We start from the raw sequence: 23460 nt of genomic DNA on the forward strand, positions 1-23460 counted from the left end.
TGTTGTGTTTGGAGTATGGAACTAGGATTTGGGAGAGCCAGAGTTGGAAGCCCTACTCTGCCATGGAAAACTCATTGGATGACCATGGTGGTTGAGAGAATAAAATGGAGGTGAAGAGAATGATGTAACCTGCTTTGGTTACCCACTGTGAAGGAGGATGGAGTATCAATGAAGTGAATAAATAAAATGACAATCACTTGACATCATCACCTGAATTTGAATATTAGACCTGGTTTTATTAGACTGTCTGGTATATTCCTAAATTTAGTAATATACAGTCTTTGTAGTCCGTAGAATATGAGCTAATAGCTGAAAGAACACAACAGCAAATGAGATTTAATTAAATGCTTTTTTCTGTGCTGAAGTTAACATCTCCCCAATGTTATTTAACATCTACATGCACCCTCTTGCCCAGCTGATTTGGGCTTGGATGCCACCAGTTTGGACTTGGATTTGGGCTTGGATGCCACCAGAGTTTGGGCTTGGATGCCACCAGTATGCGGATGACACTCAGCTGTATCTATTAATGGACGGATGGCTGGACTCAGCCCCAGACATCTTGGACTGGGCATTTGGGGCTGTGGCTGGTTGGTTGAGGTAGAGTCAGCTGAAGCTAAATCCTGTACCTGAGTTGTGGAGACTTGGGAGGGGAACTCCAGCTCCTGGCCTTGGATGGGGTACCCTTGGTGCCAACATCCAAGGTTCGGAGCCTAGGTGTGATGCTGGATGCTGACTGTGGAGGCCCAAGTCACAATGGCTGCTGAACCAGCCTTTTTTCATCTTGGGCAGACCCAGCAGCTTCCTATGGCTTGGCTACAGTGATCCATGCAACGGTCACATCCAGATTAGACTACTGTAATTTGCTCTATGTGGGCCTACCCTTGCACCTGACTTGGAAGTTGCAGCTGGTGCAGAATGCAGCAGCACATTTACTGTTTGATGCCTTTGTGGGCACATATTCAGCTGGTCCTCTGTGAACTGCACTGGCTGCCAATAGAGTTCCAAGTTAGGTTCAAGGTTTTGGTTCTAACCTTTGAGGCCTTGAACAGCCAGGGACCAACGTACCTGTGGGACCGCCTCTCCCCGTATGTCCCATGAAGAGCCTTAAGATCGGCTGAACAAGGTCAGCTGGTAGTCCCCAGCCCAAAAGCGGCCGGTTTGGCCTCTACAAGAGCCAAGGCCTTTTCAGCTCTGGCCCCGACCTGGTGGAATGAGCTCCCCATAGAGATCAGGACCCTGTGGGACTTGCTACAGTTCTGCGGGGCCTGTAAGATGGAGTTCCGCTGCCAGGGCTTTTAGCTTTTAGCTAAAAGCATGGACAATTAATAGATCAGCCCCTCCTAGTGTTATTAGCCCAGACCTTTTTTTTACTTGTTCATGAATAATGTAAATTGAGCTTAATTAGATCTTAAATATTGTTGAGCAGACTAAGAAGTTGTCATCTTGTTGTTCTATATTAAGTACATTCTTCTACATTGAGGATTTTTTATTTTTATAGTCTTGTTTGCACTGATATGTTGTATTTTATTTCTGTTGTAACCTGCCTTGAGCCTGCCTTGGCAGAATGTGCAGGATAAAAATCTCATAAACAAACATTTTATTTATTTATATATTTAAGTATTTTGGTAGCTTTTCCAGATTAATATAATTGTCTAAGAAAGTATTTCAAATATTTTGAAGAGATTTTTTACTATACAGAATACTTATTATATTATATTTATTATATTATCTTTATTATATTATATATTATGAATTATAAGTTATATTATATTTATATCCCGCCCTCCCCTGATGGGCTCAGGGCTAACATCAATTAAAACAATGTAAAATTACATTATTACAGTAAATAGATCCAAGCGGGCAGACGTGTTGGTCTGAAGCAGTTGAACAAAGCAGGAGTCAAGTGCACCTTTAAGACCAACCAAGTCTTATTTAGAACGTAAGCTTTCGTGTGCTCTTAAGCACACTTCATCAGACGAGGAATCCAGCACAGTGAGCAAAGCCATACATAACTGAGCAGAACCATACATAGCTGGTAGGCAGTGGCCCAGAATGCAACATGGTACAGATTTAAGAACCAATGACAGTGAAGTAAAATTATCTGGTAGGCAGTGGTTTAGAATGTAAAATGGTACAATGACAGAATAGTAAAATTAACAAATTGAGCAAACCTTTGATCTGAGTAGCATGAGCATGCAAAAGCAACAAAACAGTAGTATGTCAAAATGTGAGATTGTCTGTCAATGACAATGGGAGATGGGTTCAATATATGTAATGGGATAAGCAACCAAAGTCCCTATTTGAGTGTGTCAATACAGCTAAAAGACAAATATATTGGATAGTGATGTTCTTGTCCACTTAATTTACTTTTTAACATGTAAACATAGTTCTAGTTTGCCATAGGTAAAGGAATACAATAAAATATAGTGAAAATGGGTAAAGCATATGTAATGAGATGTACAGCCAATATCCCTATTTTGAGTATGTCAATACAAATAATTATACTGATACACAATTCTAAAAGAGAAACACATTGGAATACTGTGGATGTATAGCTATACTCACTGAGAGTGGGTTTAGCATCTGTAATGAAATAAAAAACCAATATCCCTGTTCAGTCCTGGGGAAGTGTTTGTTCCAAGTTTCATAATAATTTGTAATTCAGCAATTTCTCTCTCCATTCTGTTCTTGAAGTTCCTTTGCAGTAAATTATATAGTTATTACAGTAAAATCACAATAAGTTATTAAAACACCTCAAACATATACAATTTTAATCCCTAGATGGCATTGTTATTACTTCTGAATTAGCGCTGTTTACTGTGATGTTATTAGGTGTTATTGAGCGCCTTGCGTTTCTGTTTGGATCGGATTAAGATATTAATGCTGTGGGGTGGTGAAATACTGAATGCCTCCATTAGATGTTAAAAGCCTGTTTAAACAGTTCTGTCTTGCAGGCCCTGTGGAACTGTGGCAAGACCCACAGGGACCGGATGTTTTCAGGGAGAACATTCCAGAGGGTAGGGGCTGCCACTGAAAAGGCTCTTGCCCTGGTGGTGGACAGCCGAAGATCCTTTGGCCTGGAGATCGCGAAAAGGTTTTGTGAGCTTGATCATAGTGCTCTCTGGGGCTCTTGTGGGGATAGGCGGTTCCAGAGGTAGGCAGGTCCCAGGCCATGTAGAATAGATCTACCTAATTTTTTAGATGTAAAATTTGGGGAAGTCACATGCTGATTTTACTGTAAGATAAATTCATTCTAGCTTGGATGATAGAATACATCCTTAGAGGTAGGTTCGACCCTTACTGCATGCTCTTGGCAGCAAACTGAAACTGTAGTTTTGATCTCCATTGCTAGGGGACCTTGTGAGAATAGGCTTTTGAGAGAGATCCATACCTATTTGCAGCTGTAGTTTTCCATCCTTTTGGGGAGGCTTTTTTTGCCCTAGTTATGGTAGATGCCAGTCTCGAGGGCTAGGGCTGCATCTTCTAGCCCAACGTAACTAGTGCTGGTGGACTCAGCTGGAGATTCACAAAGTTGGCTGAAGTTACCTGCCATTCACCTGGGCCTGAGATATTTTCCTCCTCTTCCCACATTTCCACAGTGTATGTGCAAAATAGATAACATTGCAACCAAAAGTGTATGTCAACTGCCAGGACAACAAATGTCCTCTTAAAATCACCAGTTTAACACCAGTTTCCTTCTTGGAGACTCCATATGGTTCTGCAGGTGATAACTAAACCATTGAACCACCTTAAAGATAACACAAAGTGTTAATTACTGGTTGCTGTCCCTTTCCATGTGGAGGGTCTCCAAACTGCCAGTCAGGTTCAGTTTATGCTTTTTTCATGAAGGCTTGTGATATTGAGGACTTGCCCAGCATTATACCAAAAATCAACTTGACCTATCATGAGTCTCTGGGAATCAGTCTTGTTTTCTTCTATTTTTAGTCATCTCACCCAAAGGAAAAATCTTGGGGCTTTTTGGGTTTGCATTGAGTTCTATGGATCTACATTTGTAGAACTTCATACTTTTTCAGACTGCTTGTGGATCTTTGTGCAGCCATATTGGGCAGGAAGAGATCTAAACAAATGGCTCAAGGGTGTAAGGTTTAGCAACAGCAACAAGAAATTAGAGTTTGAGAAAGTACTGTTTTCCACTGGTGCATCAACCACAGTGATGTTTGACACTAATACTCTATTGAAAGAAACTAGCAAGGCCATCACATGGACATCTGTGTTGGCTTTTATCAGACAATATAGGATTGATGCCATTGCCTCAGCTGATGCAGCTTTTGGGAATCAGATCTTAAAACAGGTTCTTTAATTAATATTGGGTAGGCAGTCATGCTCTCCAGAGATGGAAAGTGCAGATTTTTGAAATCAGATCAGTAAAGGTTTACTACTTTCTTCAAACTATACATTGGATTTCTGCTTGGAGGAACACAATACATCCTTGATTTAAGGAAGAGTTCTTTTTTGACTGGTGCATCTGACTCTTTTAATAGCCCTTTGCTTTGTCCTATCAGTTTTTATTCCTGTCTGGTCCCTTTTCTTTGTTAGTGTTTTCCCCTACGTTTTGGAGATGTTTAAGATTCAAACCTATGGAATTTTCCAGTCTGCAGAGAGAAGGTTCCAAAAGCTCAGTTCTGTTTTCCTGTGCTATAGCAAGCGGCAAGGATCAAACTCATCTGTAAATGTACTCCATGCTTCCAAGCAGAATGGACCTTCAGAGTAAGTCCAATGTATATTTTCCTAATCTAAAGGGACAAAATGGATATTTTAAGTACTTGGCCTCATCTTGACAGTTTGTGGTGACCAAGTAACTATGAAGCCTGGAGCCTTTCATGTATCTTTTGTAAATTAATGTGAGTCCTATAAAAGAACCATGCCTGTAAAGCTGTGATAAAGTAACAATGTATTTTGAGAACTAGACTGTTTGTGCTCTTAGTGATTTAATACAAATGTTTCCATCGTGTTTTTTTTAAAGTATTTTAATTACCTTGTGTAGTTTGAAATTATCTGGTTCACCTGTGTTCTCTAAATTAATACAAGGAGGAGGAAACACCCATAGTTATCGGACCTTTATCACAATATTGCCGTATCTTGATAGTTGCAGAAGCCAAATGTGTGCCTTGGTGGGTTGTTTGCTTAAGATTCTTTCTCTGAAGAAGGGACAGCATTTCCTGTATTAGAAGAACCTGAACTCTCTGCCCATCACAGCCAACAACAAGGGAGCTGAGAAAAGCACGAAGGGGAATATCCTTAGAGAAGTGATGAAAGCTTGTTGATCTCTCTAAGAGGAAGCATTTGTGTTTCATGGGCAAGGTGCTGGAGAGATGCACTGGCAGCAAGACATCTTTATATACAGCTGGGTTTTCTGCAACAGGGGTATCAAATTTTAGGTGCATCTGCTTTGACAACTATGTATCTTTTTCAATAGATTTACTTGAAAGCCTTGATTAACTATTACTTTACCCTCAGATTACAATAAAGTACATTTATTTTTGTTGTGTAAAGTACACTTTTATTGTGTAAAATGAGTGGGGGAGGCTAAGGAACATAGATACAAGCTTCAGAAACACCTTTTGTTGGGAAAAGATCAGAATGAACTTGTTTTTATGGGCTTCAGTTTAAATATGCTCCTTGTGTGTTTGACTGCGTTTGCTGTGGTTTCAAATGGCTTGTACTTTGTAGGGATCAAGCCATGAACTAGTACCAAAAGTCTTTAGCGGTTAGTGTTGATGCTTCAAAAAGAATGCTGTTAGCTTGAAACTTTATGAGTTGCCTACACAAACAATAAAATTAGCTTAATGTTCAATGAAGGATCTTTTATTTGCTGTAATCTTAATGGCCAGTTTCTGACCTGTTCCCACTGGTATTTAAGGAGATTGCCTTTTCAGTTGGGGGGACAAATTCTCAAGTGGTGGCAGATACCCACTCCTCCAAGGTCTCAAGAAGAATTTGGAGGGATGAAGAAGAATCCCTCTAAGGAACTGGACTTTCTGGTAAACATGCATCTCCTGGCAACTGAGCTCTCTCTCAGTCATTTGCAAGTGATGGGAGTGGGAGAGAGAGTGAGGAACCCTAGGCAATAGCAGTAAGAGGTACATATTTGGGGTAAACAGTTTCCACAGTATCTTCATGCAAGTAGCATATTTTGGGAAAGTTTGGGGAGTTGGTATCTCTGAGTGTACCGTCATTCACACATAGGAAAGAGAACAGATGTATGACTGTTACTTAAGCTTTTAGTTTTGATGTGCCAGCCACTTGTAGTTTGTTTGGTGATTGAAGCACACAGTATGGAGTTCAGGAAGGTACCAGGACTTCCTTCGTCATGGCAGTGCAAGAAAAGAGTCTTCAGTAATTCCTGTCTGCTTAGTAGATGAGCAAAAGGTGAAGCCTGAAGTGCATGCAGACGTTCATCCAGTTTCCAGAGAATGCAAGGTTACATGACATCTCCCTCACCCCAGAAGTACTTCATGCAACCTTTGACTCCTAAATTTGATGTTGATGTTGAGGAACTGTTATGCTATTCTACTTCTGTTTCCCTAACTCAGTTTCCTTCTGAACTGGGAGCCAGAGCTAGTATAAGGCCCTTGGTCTGCTTCAACTTTTAAAGGCTGTAGCCAGAAGCCCAGTGGGTTCATGGCTAAAACCTGTGAGGAACCAGTAACACTTTTGGTGCAGTCTCTTCCTTTCATCTCCCTTTCCCAGCTCCTATTGTGGGGCTTCATGACAGCTGATTGTCACATGGGTAGATGTCAAATGGTCAGCTGTAAGTGGGTTCCTGATCCTTCAAGTGCCAGCTGCCATTAACTAGGTGGACGGTGTATGGACCTTTTAAAGGCGCATCTGTGGCCCCACTGGGCCTAGCTTGTCAATGTGGGGTGCCAAGGAAGAGTGACCACCATTGTCCCCACCCCCTTGACATCCATGTTGTTCTTGGTGTGGTGAAGATTATTAAGATTCAATGAGATTATTAAGGTTCCTCTTACTCCTTTTGAACAACTCTTGCATAAATATCAGGGAGAAGTCAAAGGTCTTATCGCAAGCGTTTATAAAATTCTGATTTCAGTCTTGTCACAAAAGCCTATACAAACTCAATTATTTTGGCAGAATATTTGTAAGCAGAATATCCAAGAGGAGGATTGGCACTCAATTTATAATTCATATGGGTTTAAGATTATTTTAAAAAAAAGATTGAAAGGCTGGTTGGTTTTTAGGAGCTAGGAGACCTAAAATAGGCAGTTTTGAATTTAGAAGGAGGGAAGCTAGATCTTATTGACAAGCAGACTGGGAAGAGGGGATATGAGTCTGCTGTTCCTTTAGTGGAAGAAATGGCACTTCAAGACTAGCTCTTTCAGTCTTCATATCAGTTTGCTCTCAAGTTCATCTCATATATTTGTAAAAAGGGGGGGGCACAAATCTCCATCAGTTTCTCCTCATGAGGAAGTGCTATAGAAAGCAAAGTGGAGTACCATCTTTGCCAGTGCGTTTCAAGAAAGTTCTGGTGCTTGCCTGTGGATCTTGTTCTCTGTACCCTTTCTCTTTTGCTGCAGTCTCCAGCATATCTGGAAGACTTTGCTGTAGGCTGCCAATTTTGGAAATCCTTATTATAGGCAACTGGCTGTGATGGTTATCCCCATCATAATGCCAAAGAATTTGCTGCAAGAGAAGACTTTTACACAAAAAGCAAATTTCTTCATCAAGGATTCATCAGTTGGAATACTCCCTCAACTGCACTGACAGCAAATGCTTGGAAGTAGTTCTGTCCCTGAAATAACCATCATGTTTGTACTGATCCATCACCTAACAAATCAGAGGAAAAGGTCGCATTGCAGTAATAATAATAATAATAATAATAATAATAATAATAATAATAATAATAATAATAATAATAATAATAATAATAATAATTTCTTTGAACCCTCATCGTGCCATTATTTCTTCGTGCTCTGTTAATGCCTGTAACCCATTTTTAACGTTTAAAAGTTTCTGTTAATTTTCAAAGTAAGGGGAAAAGGAAATAGAGATAACAAAAGATGGGAATACAAAAGGAAAAACCAAAGAGAAGATGACAGTTTAGCAATACACTCCTATAGCCCATTTTTATTAAAGTGCTTGTGTTCATGCTTGCTTTATAATCTCTTGGAACTGTTCAAGTCTTCCCCTTCCCCTTGTAAAATCCATTTGCATAATACTACTGAGTATTGCACAGATTTGCAGACGCTCTTAATGCTGATGATGTAGGTGCAAACATGCTTGCTCACTTGGTATACATTTATATTTAGAGTTAAGTCAAATTGGCACATTTCTTAACATAGCAAATAAAATGTCCAGAACAAAGGGGGTGGGCGGGAAACCTTGAAATATTAATAGGGTCTATATAGCAGTTTGCAGAGTTAAAGCAGTGAAAAGGTGCTATGTCCCTAGCTCTCCTGGTGCAGTTGGTTTGCTATTGGGGGCCTCTGTTTTTTTTTAAGAAATGAGAGTTATTTAAAAGAGCCAATGCTGTAACTTTCTGGATTGTGCACCACCAAAATTCCTTTTAAAATAAAATTGGTTTTGCGGAATGTCCAGGACAAATTTATTTGACTCAGTTATGGTTGAAGAGGATGATATCTACAAATGTGACTTCTTGCCATATTTGTACAATAAAATCTTCAGTTTTGTTACACTATTGTTATTCTTTTTTCTTGACACTAGTGAAAGGCTGGACAACGAGAAGCAGATTTAACATTTGCCGTTGCCACCACTACCTGCCACCCCACATGAGTTTGGCATTCAAAATATTTATTCAGATGTTTGCCATCTTGCTACTGAGCCATATGAGAAGTATTTCCAAAAGTTTCTCCAGAATCCTGAGGACAAGAAAATGACTTGCTTTGAGGAATGTTCAGAGATGAACAGTTTCAGTGGAATGGGGGTAGGTGGGTGGATAACAGTGCAGTCTTAAATACAGTTACATCCTTTATAAAGCCACTGAAGTCTGCAGGCTTCAAAAATTAGAACTGCTTGTGATTGCACTATAAGGCACACAATATTTTAAGAACTGGAATAAAATGTTCACTTAACTCCAACCTTTGTGTTACATCTGATAAGAAAAACTGCTTTGATTTAGGATCTTGTTTCTGTAATCTTAAAATGTAGTTACTTAAGTAAATCTTTAGAAGGCCTTGCTGGCTACAGCACTCTTACTGTAATTAATTTGAAATGCTTTTTGGTAGAACATTGTTTTGCACAAGATGGATAATGCTTTCATATAGGAAACGGAATAGACAGCCATATACAATGAGTTTGTGTCTGTTTCATTACTTGCACAGAGCCTATGAAGCCCTGAGAGTGCTAATTACATACAATGGTATGTACACAACTTCTTCAATCACTGTGGTAGCCATACAGGAATTTAATCTTGTGAGAAATAGCTCTGTGATCCTGAGTGGGCACTTATTTGCATCTCCTTGAGCTAGTGAATTCTACCTAGAGCATCTTAGCCTCCAGTGTATTAAGGGATGGGGAATAATCTTTCTATTGTCTTTTGAAGAATGATAAATTGGAAATAAGACTGAAATAATTTGAAAGTTAATGGTTTCTGTTTCTTGTGGGATATCTTGGTAATACAATTATCTGTTTTATAAGGCCATAATATTAAATAAGTCATGGAAAATGTCATCAGGAGAGATAACCATAGTCTGTCTTAACATGAAGTTTGCCTTCGCATAAGTGCTTTAATGCTGATTTCCCATGGAGAAACACAAAAGAAAAATGTTTCCCCTGCAGGAAAGATTTGTGGGTAGAATACAACATTTCTGCTGACTTCTTTTTATTGATCTTTGCTGAAAAATCCACATGAACGACAAAATTAAACTGTAATTGTGCAAGGCCTCTATGGTGTTTTCCATTAGGCAGTAGTTGCTCTCTAGTCCATTCAGGTTTTTGCAAAGCATTCTTTTATGTTGATTGTACTATTTAATAGCACTGTCAGTGAAAAGATATGACCAAAAATAATAGAGTAGCTGTATATGTTGGAAATAATATTTTTGTTTTTGCACTTCATTCCCACATTGTTATATATATTTTTAAAAGCCAGAACTTTTATATTCTAGGCATTCTCAAACAATATTTTTATATACAATCATCTGCTAGTGTGATGATATTAATATAATGTAGTTGTTTTAGTCAAATCCATAAATAGGAAAGCTAGCTTGGCTCAATAGCTAGTGTGTGTGTTTGATAGGAATATAAGATCAAATCCTCTCCCAGGGTGGATTCACATTTTACCTGGCTATTATGTGTAGTACCTGTGCACCAATGTTGCTCATTATACATACATTATTAAAAGGAGACTCCTCTCCAAATACTTGGGAAGACATAGTAAAATGCTTCTCAGTGGCTTGAAATAAGCATGGCTGCCTGGTACAGGCTTATGCAAGTTTCCCCTTCACATGTGTAAATGGGAAAACATGATTGTGCATGAATTGGCATCTCTGACATTAAGCACATTGGTTGCCTTGAGAAACTGATTCTCCCTCTGAGGTGGACATTTGATGGGTGTTTCCCACTGCCCAATCAGGGAAGCAGGAATAATTTTTCCCAACTTCCAGCCCCTTACCTGTGGGAACCACCCTCTCCAGTTCTTTTCCTGCCTCTACAGGAAGAGCAGGCCTTGCCTTTATCTCCCTTAAATTCTAAAATTTTCTAACTCAGCTTAATTCAGTCTTACATATTTTCCCTCATAACTAACAGTTATATACTTTTAAAAATTCTTTTCACTATTTTTCCTTACATTCTCTTTCTTTTGGAGAACAACAAGATATATAGCAGGGGTGGCCAAACTTGCTTAAGAACCACACAGAATATATGTCAGATGTTAGAGAGCAAGAAGAAAGGAAGGAAATTGAACAAACCTTTGATCTGTAAATAGTCAAATTTGTTGCTTTTACTGTTCTGTCATTGGATTTTAAATTTGTGCCATTTTGCATTCTAAACCACTGCCTACCAGCTATATGTAGCTCTGCTCACTGTACTTGATTCCTCGTTTGAAGAAGTGTGCATGCACACGAAAGCTTACATTCTGAATAAAACTTTGTTGGTCTTAAAGGTGCAACTTGACTCCTACTTTGTCTACTGCTTCAGACCAACATGGCTGCCCACTTGGATCTATCTAATAGGCGTGAAAGAGCCACAGTTTTGCTACCCCTGATATATAGAGAGGCCATCTGCTGCAGTGGCCATTTTATGAGTTCTTAAGCTCTACATTTCTTAATTAGCCTTATTCAGTCATATATATTTTCCCTCATAACTACCTTTATATACGTTATGTAATTCCTTTCACTGTTCTTCCTTACATTTTAATTCCTTTGGGAAAGAACAAGTTATATATAGAGGCCATCTTCTGTTGCTTCAGCCATTTTAAGAGTTCTTTCATTTACTGAGTGAGTTATCTTCACCTGCTTATATAAAGGCAGATCAATAAGAAGACAGTTCCTTCTGCTGAGGTGGGACTCTCCCCTTCATTGCTGGTGCCAGGCAGGGCAAGAGGAGACAGCATGTCCTTTCAGCTTGCCTTGGCATTCCCAATGAAATTGACTGTGGCCATAAGTGAAGCCAGCGTGTCTTCTTGGCTTGCCTTGGCATGTTCAGTGAAACTGCCTATGGACATTAAAGCTGAGCCAGCATGACCCATAGTGGGCATACCATGGCATCCCCAACTGATTGCCTAAATCTGAAGGTGATGGAAAAAATGCCTCTTGCTGCTGCTGGCTCCAGAGCCCATGGCTACTTCATTCACCTCAGCACCTGATGGCAATCACTCTGTGCACCTACTTGGTGGTCACAACAAGATCTTGATTATTACATCACAGACCTCATGGACACTGCAGAGCTGCAACAATGGGTCAAGAGCAGGAAGTTCTGTGTACCCAGATGACATGCTAGATTTTGAATGTCGCAGTAATGTATGCAAACCCAGGCTATTTCTTTACTTTCCAAATCTATCTCCCATTAAGTCTGGAAGGCTGTGGAGTTGTTCCCCCTCTTCCATAAGTCATGCTAACAACGCAGCACCCAGCAAAGACCATCTAAGCAATTACTCAGTACGCCAAGTAGTTGTGACAGCTATACCCAGTACCTGCAGAGGGTCTATGGGTCCATTAATGGGTTATGTGCCTGGTTCAATCCTCGGAGTTTCCCCCTGAGTTCTTATCTTCTTCAGTCTAACCATGAGGTAGGAAATTACCAGATTATATCACAGTGGAGATGACTAGACAGATCCCTCTCCAGCTCTTCTTCCCACTCCTTCCCTTTGATGGGGAATTTGGAATCTCCCAAAGGGAGATCTATCTGGTTCCCTAAGGCAGTTAGGAAGGGAATTTACAGCACATAGGGAAAGAGAGAACTATTTATGTCCCTGAACTCCCACCAGTGGTCCAGGTGACCTAACACCCTTACATAATAACAAATAAGTAAAGCCTCCCCACCCTCCAAAAAGCACCTTGCTTGTGGAAATGGCTATATGCGCGATGACTAATAAGCATCAGTATATGTCTGACAAGGGTTAAATGACTGGATCCCATTCTTTTTATGTAAACTTTCACTTGGATGTAAAGCTGTTTTCTGTGTACATCGGCAGGTCAGTGAGAGGATATTCCTCCCAAGCTAAGACCATGACAGCATTAGAGCTGTAACTGACTATCTCAAAAGACATACCTGGTCCTCTAGTTCTCAGGCCAGTGGTTAGTCAAAGAGAATACCAAGTCCTTTCCAGGTCTAGCAAAGCAGAGAAAATTTTTTCCTCCCATCAGTTGTTTAGGAAACAATTAAAGACTGAATGGGTAAAACCTATGGCCAATAGACAATTACAAGATTTACTAAGAAACTGTTTGTTTTTTGTTTTCACTTTTCTACACAGTTCCTTTGAACTGACAGACACAACTAGGCCTGTCTACCGGACTATGGATTCCTTGTCAATCTTCAAGATGTTCTCTACTTTAAAAGGTGAATGACCATTAGATACTTACCATGAAGGGTCATTCTCCTCTGAGGAAAGAAGTAGTGTGGGAATGACAAACTAATTATTTTTACAGGATGGAATTATCAGATGTAGCTATTGGGCCTACCTTTTTCAAGGAGGTTAATACTGTGGCAGAAGATATGTGCTTTTAAGTCTTTCTTCCCTTGCTTTTTCCCTACTGAAAAAAGCCCACAGTATCTCATACTGGGGAGATAAAAGCAGCCCAGGGGTAGTCTTTTCATCAGGACAGTAATAGTACAAGAGAGGGTGTCATTCTCTTCCCTGGAAAAACAACCCAAGTGGCTGCATTCAGAAGAGAAAAAGAAATTTTAAAAATCATGGAACTAACTGTAATGTAACTCCATTCCAGTTCCTCCTGTATGAGGACCAACAGGCAATAATGTGACCACTCAAATGCCTTCTCAAATGATAGGGTATATATAATAGTAATTCATTCTGTTGCTTATTGGGAACTGGGCAGCCTTGTCTGGAGTCACACAGTTCTCTTCTGTTGGTACTAGTATAGAAAGTGGTTTGAGAGCTCATATTTCACCTCCATTCCTCTTGAGGGCTTTCCTCACTGCTTTTGGTTTTGTTCTGTCCATAAAGGCTTGCCTTGTAGCAGAAATGCATGCATTTATTAGGCAGTTATAATGCACTAAAAGCAGTGGTTTCCATGTTACTATTTGGAAGAACAGTTTTAAAGAAACTCACAATTGTCCAGAGTGACCAGATTTGACAATATGAAGCGAAATACAGTGGTATTCAGCCTTACCCAGCATGTAATCTAGAGGAAAGAGCTTGTGTGCTGGCAGATATTTCCTTCCTACAATCAGCAGTAAGACCCCCATTTACAGGCAAGGTACAAAATCGTGTGCTAAATGTTTAAAACTGTTCACACCAAGGTTTTGCAATGAATTCAAACAACATTATGATTAAGTTAGTAGCTGAGTGCAAAAAAGTCATTACATAAGTTCTTTGCATGTTAATTAAATAAATGTTACAGCACCTTGTGAGAAAACTAAGCTGGGTTGGGTAATTGAATACACAAGGTCTATTTTTGTAGTTCCCAGGTGTGTACACGTTTGGTTCCTTATTCCCTTTATTGTCTTCATTGTATATAGAGAGCAGAGGTGGATTTGAAGCTACAGCTAAAGCTAGAAAGACTTGCTTCCTTCTAATGTAATACCTAGGTTGTTGGGACAAACCATTATTCACAATGGCTTCAAGCATGAATAAACTCTGTGGGAGCTAATGTTTGTTGTGCTTGCTTGCACAGGAAGAGTGCAGGTGGCTTCCTTTTTTAATATGAATCAAGATTACAGAATAGGCCACAATGTTCTTTTTCCTTCCCCTTCCCTCCCTCTTTCATTGTCTCTGGTAGCTGATCATCTAAGTTTCACCCTAACCTGTCTCTACCCTTTGTACTTGTTCTTTCACTCCTCCATATTCTCCTAGTTCCTTTCACTAAGGTTAGTTCCTGAGGAAGTCATGGTCCTCTCTCCAGTACTGAACTAAAGTGAATTCAACTATAACTCCTGGTTAATCTTTGCAAATTGGCAGTTTCTGAAAAAATGTGTACATTTCTCTCTTCAATTTCCTGAATATCCAGCTGAATAAACACTAAACTCTTCAGATCCAGGAGGATGGTTCCTGTGCTGTAGGATGTATTTGTCATTGATCATGAGGGAGGGGGTAAGGGAACATGATATTCTTCCACAAAAATTATGGGGATGCAATTTAAAATAAACACCTCAAGAAATAAATATTTTGAATGAAGGCAGGTCCTCTTGGTTTTAATGTGCCTTCGAAAACAGGTACACATATATGAAATGTAGCAATTTCATTGGCGATCCAATTTTATAAGCAGAGGTCCTTATAGCAGTCTGTCCCAGCGTCTGAGACAAACTCCTGATTTTCATCCCTTTGCATCATACCCAATGCTTCTGTTTATGACAAGGTTAGTAACACAAATAAGTGTTGTTTATTTAAATTTTTTAAATTAAATCAGATTTTATAAACACCTTTTGTTTAAAAAATTCTATATGAAGATAGTTTTAATTTCAAGTTTAAGGCCTCAATGTACTTAATGTACCAGTGTGAGATAATTTATTCATATAATGTTTTTGCAGAAGTTTTATCAATAGTCCACAACATGCCATGGGTATGTTTATTCTGGAGAGATGTCTGAGAGGTGATATGATCACCATCTTCAAGTACTTGAAGGGCTGTCATAGAAAATGGTATGGAGTTGTTTTCCGTTGCCCCAGAAGGTCAGATCAGAACTGATGGATTGAAATTAAAAGAGTTTTTGGCTAAACATTAGGAAAAACTTCCTTACAGGTAGTGGTTCCCCAGTGGAATAGGCTTTCTTGAAAGGTGGTGAGCTCTCCTTCCTTGGAGGTTTTCAAACAAAAGCTAGATGACCATCAAACAGCAATGAGGATCCTGTGAACTTTGGCAGATCATGGGAGGGAGTGCAGGAAAGATTGCATCAGTGCTTAGTTCTCGTGGCCCTTCCTTACATACCTAGAGAAATGCTTACCAGAACTTTGGAGTTAGGAAGCAGTTTTCTCCAGGCCAATTTGGCCAGGGATCCTAGAGGGTGGGGGTTTGGGTTTTTTTGCCATTTTCTAGGCATGGAACAAGGGTCACTGTGTGTGTGTTGGGTGGGGGGGATAGTTGTAAATTTCCTGCATTGTGCAGAGGGTTTGGACTAGATGACCTGAAGGTCCCTTTTAACTTCTGACATCTTGCCATTACTCTCCATCTATCTCCTTCAGTTAATTACTCTCAACATTCCACAAATACATCTGCCCATCAGTCTCCAATTTTGATATATTTCCTTCACTATGTTCTCCCCTGGTATTAAACTCAGACATATGGTGACCATATAAAACTAAGCTTGTTATTCTTGTTTGGTCCTTGAATCTGTTAAACATCTTCATTATGTTGCATGCTAATTTACTGCATATCCTTTACCTCTTTGTATGGACTGGCAATAACTTCCATTTCATTGTATCTGAAGAAGCGTGCATGCACATGAAAACTTATATTTTGAATAAAACTCTGTTGGTCTTAAAGGTGCCAGTGGACTTTAACTTTGTTCCGCAGCTTCAGACCAATATGGCTACCCACCTGAATCTAGGTTTTCTCAGGATAAAACAAGGCTGGTTGTGGAAAGTGCCTTCAAGCTGCATGAAGGATTTTCAAGGCAACAGATGAACAGAAATGGTTTGCCATTGTTTGTCTCTGTGTAGCTGCTCTGAACTTTCTTGGTCATCTCTCATCCAAGTACTAACCAGTGTAAGAAAAAGCCCCCTACTTTTTATACACATGGGCATCGTGATCACCAGTATGGTTGCCAGGGTGCCTGGAGTTTTCACTCACACATATCTGCTCTAAGAAGTGGACTTTGCCCACGATTTCTAAGGCTTATGTGAATACTATAAGCCTCAGCTTTGCAGCAGTATTCTACATCTCTGGATGAGTGTTAGCCAGAACTACAGATGAGCCTCCAGCCACTCCTTGCGTGCACAGTCTCGGCCGTTGTAGTGGAAGAAGCCACGCCGCCATGATCTGTACAGGGAAAGAGTTTCCAGCCTGTTTCCATGAACCAAAGGCTAACATCACCAGAATCCATCTTGTTTTCCTGACTCCATTACAGCAAAACAAGAGACTCACGTATCCAACAGCTGCTTCAACTTCTGCATAAGGCAATCGAGCTTATCTTAGGCTTGGATCCTGCCAGACTGCCTAAGCTTTTGTCCAACGGAACCCAAGACAAAGGATGGTGCCAGCAGAGGAGTAAAGAAGAGGAAGAACAGCTTCACTCAGAGCCATAGTTATTGTATAAATTGGGTGTCACCTTAGGTATCAATTTGACCCTATATTGTCACTTATAGATAAGTTTGGATAACTTGTTTAATCACCTCCACCCAATACCTCCACCCATGCCCTGCCCTAACTGTCACACTGGAGCCTCCCCCTTGCCCATTGTTACCTGGAAGCCCAATCAGGTAACCAGGGCCAGGTCTGCTTATTGGCCAGGTATGGGCATCCAATCAGGTGCCCCCAATAAACTGGCCATTGGCTACCACACAAGTCCAGCCCTTATGGTCATTGCGGAGCCTCCCCTTTTTCTGGGGTCATGTATCAGCTGACCATCTGTCATCCGCCCCTGAACCTCCTACTCCCTTAGGGGTCAACCTCTGACCCAACATTCTGCACATGTGCACCTAGCAGTACCCCATTCCTGCTGTTTAGATACATCTTCGATTCCTGATCAGTTGAGGGTCCCTTCCCCCATGGCCCTAGTTTGTTGCCATTGGGTGTCTGGGAGTGCCAGTGGCGATTGGGTGTCTGGGAGTGGGCTTGCCAAGCCGAGGGTGCAAGGGGATTGGTGAAGCAATTACATGGCTCCCAAAGGAGTTTGTGGGCTCATGCAGTGGCAGGGGAGAAATGTGACTTTAGGAACAATGAGTGCCTATGGGATGTGCCAGCATATTGCAAGGTGTAAGTTTGCTCCTCTCAGGGGGGCATGTCAGGGCCCAAAGTTCTTTGAGATCCAACTAAGCCTGGGCACACCCCTGACTCCACCCCCTCACTGCCGGACTCTCCACCAGACTTCCGCCTGTACTCAAGTGCAGGACTGAGGCTCTGCTGCCCTGGTGTGGAAGCCCACTCGGGCAGGCCCACGCACATGTAAGTCGCCTCTGCTCCGACGTAAGTGAACTTAGAGTGGTGTAACTCTGACTTATGTGGGCGTAGGCCTTAATTTGTTTCCAGAGGACTCCCCCCCCCCTTAGGATTGTGCTGTTAATAGCCTACAGAATGTCAAGAGATATGAGGTAATAATAGTTACTGGTTTATACAGTAATTTTTTTCCAAATAGAAGAGTAACATGAATGTTAATTTTTTTACATTAATTGGATGAAGTTCAGAAGAAAGGATGTTAACTAAATTACATTTCCAAAGGATCAGTTTTTCTTATTTAAATGGTTTCTCTAATTGAAGTTGATGCAGACAGTAGAATGATCAGTATTGCTGTATTTTTCTGAAAATGTTATTCCACAGCCTATATTTACTCATCCTTACAGTGTCTAAAATCAGGAGACATTTGCACCACAAGTTGCAAAAAAAATACCAACTTTGATTTCTCAGTCTTTCTAATGGACCCTGTGAAAAACCAGTCAGGGTCAGCTTGGGAGGGTGACCACTATAAATCTTTTCTTTTCACCTCCCCTCAGTACCTCAGGCTCACACTCTAAAAACCCTGTCAGAAATCAAAACTAGCCACCAGATGTTTTCAAAAACCACAAGGAATATTTATTGGTTCACAAAAAGCAATGGAGGGGGTAAAATAATATTGATTAGGATATTTAAAGTCAAATCAGTTAGCAGGCAATTCAAAATAATCTCTGATTACTAGAGATTTGTCAGGCTGAATTAATTTCAACAGGCAGGCTTTTAGAAAATATATACACAAAACTTTAGACACTGACTAGGCAGAGATGAAATGGCCCCAAACCCAGGCTTCTTTAAATAATAAAAATAACAAACTGAAATTCACTCTTTTCCACACACACTGAGGACTCCTGACTTGTGCTAGATAACTTTTCCCCTACAGACATACACACTAGCTCACTGGACTCACACTCTTTTGAGTGCTCTAACCAGCCCCTCAACTCCTGGTGTATCTCAGTCCCAGCTATATTCCTTGTCTGACTCTTGGGATCCCTTTCTAGCCACAAGAATCCAGTCACAGTATTTGTGTATTGGAGTGTTGTCAGTTTATACAAGGAGTCTGCCCTGTTGTGCTGACAAAACCCCACAGAGAGTTTCTCCTTACCCCCTTTTGACTAAAAACTCTCTCACAGGCAGAAGCTTAGCCCACGTCTGTCCACTCAAGGAACTTAGCCCCACTGGCTGTTCTCAACTCTGAGGTGTTTTTTCCTTCTGCAAGCCCCTTCAATTCACTACATTCTCGTTTCCATAGCTGCAGCCCAGCTAATTGTTGCGAGGCTGTTCCCAGCTTCCATACTAAGTGCCTGAGTCTATTACAGACTTATAGAGTATTTTTAGACTTGTAAAATAAAAGTAATGTTTGATATTTAATAACAGACTTCTGTAAACAGGTGTTGTCTGTATTTACAATTTTAAAATTCTGCTTATTGCATACATTGGTAAAATGCATTTGTAAATTAAAGAAAAAAATTTAACACATTAACAAACATTAATCTCTTACAACTCAATCCAGGGACTTCATTTTGGTACCTCTTATATATCTCTTCCACATCTCTGTACTGCCCAATTTCCTTGGCCAGTGTCTATGTAACCCTATTTCACGTCTACCCTGATATTTCACTTCTGCCCTGAGGTAACATTGAATCTGTATTTGCCAGATTTCAAACCCTCCCTCCTCCCTAACAATGATTTCAATGGGTTACACTGAGCAATTACTTCTTTAAAATGATATAATCGTCCCTGCAACATGCAAAATGGTTTGTGCATCCCTTCTGTGTCTAACAGCCTCTCCTAGAAAACAGGAGATTAATAGAAATATATATGCCAATCTGGTAAGCAATTCTTAGCTCTCCAGAAAGCAATTATTTATTTATTTATTTTAGTATATTTCTATTCCGCCTATTCCTTGTAGAGCTCAGGGTGGAGTACAACATATGATAAAACAATAAAATACAATAACTTTACCATCATCACGTATTGCCAAGCCTGGCCGTCACACATCATGATATCTCATAGAGATGGCAGATATTAGTCCATTTTGTAGTACAGGTGACAGTGCAATCTCTTCACAATAGACATAGGGATCATCATAATCAAGGTAAAGTAAATTTTCAGGGTTTTAACTTCAGAATCCTTTTTTCCCTACGAGTACCTATGGTTATTTTTAGCTTTGATGATCAGAAGTTTTCTATAGTATATTATGTTGTTAATTCCTAGCATGTTTTATTCCCCAGTCAAATGAGAACATAAAAGCAAAAACAAAGCCCTTGTTTTGTGTGGAACATAGAAAATGCTTAGAAAGCTTTATTTTTGCTGCACTGCTTGAATAATTAGACTGCTAATGAAGTAACTCTTCTTGTGCATGGGTATGGGCTTAAAGTAAATCTCCATAACAAAAAAGTAAAAATATTAGTTTACTGTAAGTGTAATGTTAATCCAGTTACCTAACCATGGTTATATAACTCGGAGCATCCCACAAACTCAATGGATTTTGCTTATTTGGCACCAACCACTGTTTGCAACTATAGCTAGAAGATTTGCAAACTGGTTTGGTACCATCAGTGATTAATAGAACCACCAGTGCAGGTAATGCTTACCATAATTATCTCCAAAACTTAAAAAGGGGCAGGGTGAATGTGCAAAGTTACACTGTTCTCCTATCCTCATAATAATGGTTAGACAATTAAGAAGCATTCAGTCCAAATCAAACCATTTTGAAAGTGAGTATTACTGTGCTTGAATATTGATGAAAAAAATAAAATAGTATTTTATAATGGACCTATATGTGTCCAATATTTGATTAAAAGAAAACCAAACATCTGGCTTTTAAATCACTGTCATGAACACAAAGCACCATCCAAAATTGCACACAAAAGCCATTTAGCCTTTATAGAGATAAAGGGACTGTCTGCTGTAGAACTGGTTGCTGAAGCAAAGACATTTTCAGAGGAATTGCGTTCATCTTACACTTTCAGGGCTGGTTTTTTTTTCTTTTCTAAAACCATTAGGCACTTATGATAAGAGGCCCCCTCATCGTTTTAAACAGCATGTCAAAGATTGCATAGATTATTATCCATCACAATGTTGCATCTGTCAGCTGTGTGCTCCAGAAAGCCTCTTCCTCCCAGCAATTGCCTTGGGTCCTAGATGCAGGATAGCTGACTGCAGGAAGACTGTTGTTCCTCCCTTTCCATATGGTATGGAGTTTGAGTGTTTGTCTCATGTTTATATCAGCTGATTTCATTATGTGAACCACCTAGCCTCTGAAGAATTATGTGCTAAAAAGATTATTTTTAACAACTCCCCCCCCTAGTAATATTTTTTGTAATCAGAAACACTAGCAGTTCCTTTTAATTGTGAGCTTTGGAAAACTTAGTGTTTGGATCTTACCAGCTTTTCCACTGTTGCAAATGTTAGGAGGTGGTGCCCTCTGACAACCCAAGGATTAATAGCAGTTGATTGAAAAAGCTGGCTGGATCTAGCCCAGTATCTGTGTGGAACAGGGGCAAGAGAGATATTACAGTGGTGTTTTGATGGTGTGCAAGGATGAAAGTCACAGCCATCTATATAATTGAGAATGTTTTTTACCTCTTAATAGCAAGAACAGATAAAGTGTAGGGTCAATTGCAGCTTGTCCCAGGATATGGAACTGAGGCTATTTTAAGCAATAACTATGGGCACTCCCCTCTAGGGCTGCCCCGCCCCACCCAGTCAGGACAGTGGATCCCCAACCCTGAATACCTGTTGCCTGCTGCTGCCCCAAGTAGCGGCTGGGAGTGGTAAAAAAAAATTCACCAAGGTCATCAACATTACATCACTTCTGGGGAGGGTGGGCAGCTACTGCTAATGCTTCCAGGGTTTCCTCAAAAGTGATGTGCTCACACTCTTGAAGCTGGCCCCCCACCATGTTCCCACCCCTCCTGCCTGTTGCCTGGCTGAGCCTGCAAACCTAGTCCCAGTTGTCATGACCCATGTTTGATTCAGACATGGAGGCCCCAGTTTCAACCTCTGTTTAGATTTAGTTCTGTTTACTGGCTTATTTGCATAGGGAAGCCTATGCACTTAAACACTGCAATGTCAGATAAAAATATTTATGACATGATGACTCTGTTTATATAATGCTCCCATGTTCCCACAAGTACACAAGTTCATGTGAACATTTTTTGTACAAGTGAGATGATGTATAGAATCTATAAACTGGCCCAGTGTTATGAAATATCTAGTGTCCTTGAAGGTAGCTCTGAACCTTACCCCAGTTCAGAGTAGGCTTTCGGAGTAACAAGATGAATTTTGAAAATGTTTTGTTCTCTGAAAGTTCTACAGAAAATTATGGGTAGTACAGAACCAACCAGTACTTACAAGTGCAATCCTAAGAACACTTTCCTGTGTGTGTTGTGTAATGTGCTGCTTAGAAACTGGATATGAAAATGCAGCCCTGGATTTGTTGCATTATGTTGCCTACATTCATCATAAACTTCTAGTCTTTAAACCATGCTTAAATAACATGCCACATTACATCTGCACCAGCTCTCAAGTGCGTTAAAAATCATGTAGGTATATACTTACATCCCGTAAATTGCTGGTTTTGCCTGATTATTTCCCAACCTGTTCCAGTGTTACTTCAAGTTATTTAAACAGACATGAGGATTAAAATTGAGTGAGTACTGATATTCTCAGCGGTCCAATAAGAGCCAGAAGAAGCCGATAAGGTGCCCTTGCCTGAACAATGGTCCTTGAATCTCTTCAGATGATCCAGTGCACAGAAGATGGTTCTCTCACATTCCAATCCATAAAGCACTTGCTTCAAGGACATTTCGCTGTCAACTTGAGTAGGTTTGCCTTGGCCCTGCCGTTGAAACCCTAGCTGTTTAGACTACACCGGGTACCTTGTAAACAGTTCAGTGCAGTAATACATTAGCCAAGCAGTGCTGTGGCTTTAGATATTTTGGGGAATGTTTGCTTTAAAATTCAAGGCACTAAAAGCTGAATAGAAAATGTGCCAGGTTGTGAAACTTGGCATACTCACTCAGAAGAGTAGGCTTTCAGCTCAGAGTAGTTTGTTTATTCACTGGTGAATGATTTTGAAAGGTTTTTGTTCCTAGGCTCTCCTCAGCAGGATCTCTTTCTCATAGTAGTATACTGGCACATAACTTTGAACCCAGTCCTGACATTCAGCTCAGCAACAGATTTTCCCAGATTTTCGTATTGCCAAATTTGGCAGAAGAACAAATTCATTCTGAATTAATCTATGGCTGTTTTTCTGTCATTCACATACTCATTAGGAATCAAATTTCTCTCCCCTATTCTTCCCATTTTATTGCTGTTTGTTTTGATGTCCAGTATTGTACAAGTACTTGTGGAAATATTAGACCAGTAGTACTCAGTGGCTTGGAAGCCGCATATGGGTCTTTGATGCCACTTGTGGCTCTTCTGAGAGGCAAGGGAAACATAATATAGCCTGAACTTGTCAGATCTCAGAAACTCGGTAGGATTGGTACTTGGAAAGGAGACCACCAAGGAAGACTCTGCAGAAGAAAGCAATGACAAACCACCTCTGCTGCTCACTTGCCTTGAAAACCCTTTGCTGGGGTCACCATAAGCTGGTTGACAGCACGTACGAACATATGTGACTCTTCCAAACACTGTTCCCTAATATGGCACCTCCTCTGTGATTCAGGAAAGCAGGCAGCACTCTTTTCCAGGGG

The 23460-nt window shown here is 40.3% G+C and overlaps 1 protein-coding gene across 2 annotated transcripts in view; it reads left to right on the forward strand.

The window, feature by feature from the left end:
• The window catches only part of MGAT4B (alpha-1,3-mannosyl-glycoprotein 4-beta-N-acetylglucosaminyltransferase B), a 166113-nt gene that overhangs the window by 39480 nt on the left and 103173 nt on the right, over window positions 1-23460 (forward strand). The gene's annotated exons all lie outside the window — the stretch shown is intronic.

This window comes from Heteronotia binoei, chromosome 5 (assembly GCF_032191835.1).
Source record: "Heteronotia binoei isolate CCM8104 ecotype False Entrance Well chromosome 5, APGP_CSIRO_Hbin_v1, whole genome shotgun sequence".
NCBI classification, from domain to species: domain Eukaryota; kingdom Metazoa; phylum Chordata; class Lepidosauria; order Squamata; family Gekkonidae; genus Heteronotia; species Heteronotia binoei.